The 5,167-nt window shown below is 48.3% G+C and overlaps 1 long non-coding RNA gene across 1 annotated transcript; it reads left to right on the forward strand.

The window, feature by feature from the left end:
• Window positions 1–541: 541 nt before the first annotated feature.
• Window positions 542–4,517, forward strand: LOC107528189 (uncharacterized). Its single transcript, XR_001602336.2, has 3 exons — window positions 542–686; window positions 2,530–2,724; window positions 3,601–4,517. It is a non-coding gene; the product is annotated as an uncharacterized LOC107528189 (long non-coding RNA).
• The last annotated feature ends 650 nt before the right edge of the window (window positions 4,518–5,167 follow it).

The following is a 5,167-nucleotide window of genomic DNA, read 5'->3' on the forward strand; positions in this document are numbered from 1 at the left end:
CCCTCTCGGCTAGTTGTCGGGTTAAAACCTTTCTCTCGCTTTCCCGCGTCTCGCCCTTTCTTTCCGCCTCTGGGTCTGAGAAATAAATAAATCCAATCTCCTACCTCACGATCCCCCCACCTCCCCGCCCCCGTGCTGCCTCACTTCTCCTTACCGAGCGCACCGCCTGGTTTTCGGAAGGAAATCTTAATAGACATTTAAGCTGTAAATGAACTTTTCTTTGTGACGGCTAATTTTCTCTCCAGTTCTCGAGTCCCGCTCGGCTGCTCGGTGGACTGGAGCGGGTTGGGAAGTCCGCAGCAGGGGCGAGGGGGAGGTGGAGGGAGACGGAGCCGAGTCTCGGACGGTGGCGAGAGACACGGTGGAGCGAGAGAGGTAGAGAGAAAAAGAGGCGTCGGGGTGGGGAAAGGAGGGCGAGAGGGAGGGAAGGAAGGAGGGAGGGAGGGAGGGGGCCCCAGCTGGCAGGAGCGGAGCCAGAGAGAGAAAAGTTTCCCGTAGTCTTCATTAGTTGACTCCTCTGTGAGCTGCTTCCCCCAGCCAGCGGAGCTCACCCCCAATAAAGGAAGAAGGGGGGTCTCTTTTTCTTAAGGCCCCAAAGAGTCCAGTGTTTACAAGATCAGAAATGCCACGGCCACGTCCTGGCAGAAAGAAAGGCTGAAATGGAGGACCGTGGCCTTCCTTATAAGGTACGATGCTAACTTGACCTTCACTTTGTCCTGGCCGCCCCCCGCCCACCCAGACTCCTGCCGGCTGCAGGCAGAGCCAGAGCCCTGGCGGATCCCTGGCGGATCCTGGTTTCTGCCTCCCTCCTTCCTTTCTTTCTCTTTCATATCTCTGTTCCCGTTCCTTTTTTCATTCCCCTCTTCTTTCCTTCTGTCATTTTCTTCCTTTTTTCTACCTTTTCCTATTTCCTTCCTTCTCTCCCCCACCTCCTACTGTTCCCCTTTTACCCCCTTTCTTTCACTCATTCATTTTACTCTTGCCTGCTGGTTTCATAGTTTTCCTTGACTCTCTCTTGCCTGGCTCCCTACTGCAATCTCTTCTCCCTCTCTCTCCCACAGCCTTCTGTTCTGGTCTTTTGAATCCCAGAAACAAGAAAAATATTTTTAATTCTTTCCCCATCCCCACTCCAAATGATCTGCACAGCTATAGCCTGGCTTCTACCCGCCCCCCCCCCAACATGTCCCTGGGGAGGAGGGTCCAGGAAAGAAGGCCAATTTGGGGTCAAAGGGGGCTTCACTCTGGGCCCAGTGCCCATTTGGGGATGACAATGAACTTGTTTTTGGTGAGATCCTGTTTTCCTCTCACTGGCCTCACCTGCAAAGTCTCTGTGACCCTACTGGTCTTGAACTGAGAGTGAAGGCCTTGATTGTGGAGGGCATGGGGAGAGCAGAGACCACTGCTCCTGAGACTAAAGGGGAGATTTAAATACCAAATTGCTGTTTGCCCTTCTCTGAGCTCTCAGCCCCTAAAATCCTAGACATTTCTCTTAAGACATCTGGGGAGGGAATTTAGAGAATTGGGAATTTCTAGAGATTCACACATGCATAAAAATAAGAAAGAGAAAGACTATGGGGACCTCTGTACCTCACCTCTTGCTGCCTCCCAGGCTCCAGTAGAGCCTCTGACATTAACTCTAATCATATCTTGTGAGGCTATAAAATAAATGATATTATGGACACCCCTATAATTGTCTATTATTCCCTTACTTGTGATAATTACAATACTAGATGATACAGTTCTATGCCGATAAAGTCAAGCAAATATCCTGGAAAATGAAACTGGATCACTGAGGCCTTCAAAATCTCTTATCCCTTCTTCATTATGTTCCAGAAGTTGTAAGCTCCTGCCTAAGACCTCCTTGGTTTAGGAGTAGCCATCTTGTAGGGGGTAGGGTGATATTAGGAGACCTTACCACCTCCTTTTCCTCTATACCCCATACACCCCCCTCTTCTGCAAAGACACCAGAGGGGATCAGACAATAAAAAAAGAAATGCTTTCTCTCTCTCCCCCTACAATTATCCGGATAATTGCATGAATTCTTCTTTGAATGCTGTTGTGTAGTCAGGGTTGGGATTTCAGCAGGAAGTGCCAGGGACAGAATTCCAAATGGGGGAAGCTGGGAGAGCCCTGGTTCTTACATTCCCAGACTTTATAGTTCTGTCTAGTGTTACATTGTTTCTTCAGGCAAAGATCTTTGTTCCCCTTCAGTCATATTTCTCCCTTCCCCCTCCTTTTCTTTTTCTCTCCCCCCCCCATTTTGGCCCCTTTAAAGGAGACTCAGATCATCTTCTGCTTTTAATACATGACTATAAAAATAAAATTAATTCCCCCCTGCCCTTTAATATCAATATCTCTCTGTTAACTATGCACATTGGTGAGAATAAACATAATTAAGTGCTGCAACCCAAACCAGCAATTAGATCCAAGGTACCCCCCCACACACACACACACTGGGTCTGGCTTATCTAGGGGTGTTCACTCTCCGGTGAGATAACCAGGGGGGTAATTGTATTATTTTTTTATAAGCTCCTTGGCTCCAGATTCAGCACCAACTTGGTAGAAAAAGCAACCATGACGCCAGAGAGAGAGCCACAGGAGAGAAGAGCGCATCAGACCAGCCTGAGATGAAAGGGAACCGCGCGGAGAAATACAGAGAAAGGAGGCGGTGGCAGGTCTCTGAACAAACGCGGCAGAGGGCGAGAGAGGCACTCATAGACAGAGGTTTATGTATTTTTATTTAAATGACTTTTTAAAAATTGGGGGCTTGACTAAGAAAAGGGCAAATGCAGGGAAGGAGAGGGGACAGGGAATTATCCGAGCCACAGCGTGAACGCCCCAGAAGGGGAGAACGCGGCACCGAGCAGCTTCGGTCAGCGGCTGCCCTCCAGACTGCTGGGCTGGGCTCTCCAAGCCGCCCCCCCCCCCCCCCAGGCCACCAGGGCTTCCTCGCTCTCCTTATCATCTTCATCTTTATGACGAGGCTTGTTAACAAGACCAGCAAGCTGGCCTGGCCGAGCACATCTATCTTAGCCGCTCGCGCTCAGCCAAGCAGCATCCGGTGGGGGGACTGGCGACTCACTAATTAATTGATTCCTTTGGACAGTAAAATATGGCCGCGTCTACACAGAACCCATCGACTCATAAACAATATCTCTGCTGGGTGTGAGTGCATTGTCTTTCAAAGAATTTTCCATAGGCGTGTGTCATGCTGTCCTGGATCTTTAGCTGCTAAAGAAAGATCCACGTGGGACTAATTTTTAGGGGGCTGAAACAGAGTTAGCTCAGTGCCAGAGAATGCTTTTAGTTACTACTGCCTCTCAAAAAGCACTGGGAGTGGGTTTTGTTGAAAAAAGGTGGGATTATGGCATATAATTTCCCTGCTGCCTGTGTAGACTCCGCCAAGGTTAAGGATGAGAACCGGGGCTGAGGAGCTGGGTAGGCCAGAATGTTCTCCCCGGTTGGCTAGGAGGGAGTGGGGCTGCTCTGGGGTTTGAGAAGGGCATAGAAGAAGAGGTTCAGCGTTTGCCTTCATGCTGCTTCCTAGACTCGAGATTTAAAGATAACATTTTTTTAATTTAAATAAATCTTCACTTTCAGGAGCCCTGGAGTGCCCAGCACAAACCTGGAACCTGCCTGTTAGCTCAGCCTGCCTGTTACACACTTCCCCAGCACTGCATTTCCTCTTCCCCCTTTCCTAACTGGCAGCCCAGAGTAATTTCATAGTATATTTATATTAAGTCTAGAAGAACACATCCTGAGACACAGGGGATAACCTAATTCTATAATGGTAATTCATTCACTAGTGATTATGCAGTCAGACCCTGCTGCAAACAGGACTTAGCACTCTAACTACAAACCCTGACTTCAGATCAGAGATGCTGCCAGGAGCTAGAGATAGAAGACCATTTATATAAATGATCCGTGCAGATATAGAAGGAGTTTTAAAAAGACAGAAATAATAGAAATACAAAAGGACAGAAAAGAGGCTAGCCAATGGAAATTGTCATTGCCAATGCCCAGTCTTCCTCCCGTTACTGTTTTAAAGACTGCCTGAGAAATGTGTATTATAAATACAGCAAATAATATGTGAACTCAAAGAATGTTCAATTGTATTTGGTACACACCATGTATGCAAACATAATTTATAGAATATGTTTTTTCATATACTGGGTAGATAGGCACTTTGTGTATATATAATAATATGGTGTATTTTAATGCAGTTTTATGTGGATATATTAATATCTGGATGCATTTTCTATGCACTGATTTTATATGTCTATAGCTATGTAGCTAAATAGATGCAGGACTGTACATTCCCTGTGTAGGATATATGGAAACTGTTTATATATGTAAACGAATTTTACATGTGGTGGATATGCATGCTTTATGTAATCTTTTCTCAGGAGGTTGCTTTTCTGTACAATAGCTAGAAGTGCTTTTGTATGTATATTTTCTAGAGAAATATATTTTCCATGCCCAGAATGTATATGTAATATAGATATCTGTGCGTTTTAGACGGTTTCAATATATTCATTATGTCGGCAGCGTGGCCAAGAGTGCATTTTATGGAACATCTTCTCCCTGCTTCACATGTGGAGTGTGCATCCATCTTTCACAGGTATCTTTCCTGACAACAATTGTCGGTAGTGAGCTCCATCCACACAGATCTGTCCTTGAAAGTAGTTCTCCACTCTGGGTAGGGAAACTGGTAAAGTGGAGGCTTGTCTACACGTACCCAGGAAGTGGCTCGGACTCGGGGAGAAGTCGCTCACAGCAACCAGTTGGTAACACTGGCCAAAGATCTGGCTGTGTTTGGTCTCGTCCAAGCCCAGTTCCTAGGCTCCCTCGCAGGCTCCTTGGGGCGGCACAAGCTTTAGGAGCCTCTGGGCAGAGCCGCTGGCGGTGAGGGGCGCGGGGAGGCGCGGCGGGAGGGCGGGCCGCCGCGGTGGGGACACCGCGCGCCCAGCAGAGGGAGGGCACTTAGGAAAAAGGCCTGGCTCCCCGTAGCCCCGCAGCGCCTCAGACTCAGGCTGTTCTTCGAGGTCTCCCACAAACTCACCAGGCGTCCTCAAGGCTTGGGTGCTCAGGGACAAACGTGTGGTGGGGGGCCGGGTCTCGGCAGCCTCCGCGGCTCCGGCCAGCAGGGGTCATCCCATCCCTCCCG

Source organism: Miniopterus natalensis, chromosome 2 (assembly GCF_054644295.1).
Source record: "Miniopterus natalensis isolate mMinNat1 chromosome 2, mMinNat1.hap1, whole genome shotgun sequence".
Classification (NCBI taxonomy): Eukaryota; Metazoa; Chordata; class Mammalia; order Chiroptera; family Miniopteridae; genus Miniopterus; species Miniopterus natalensis.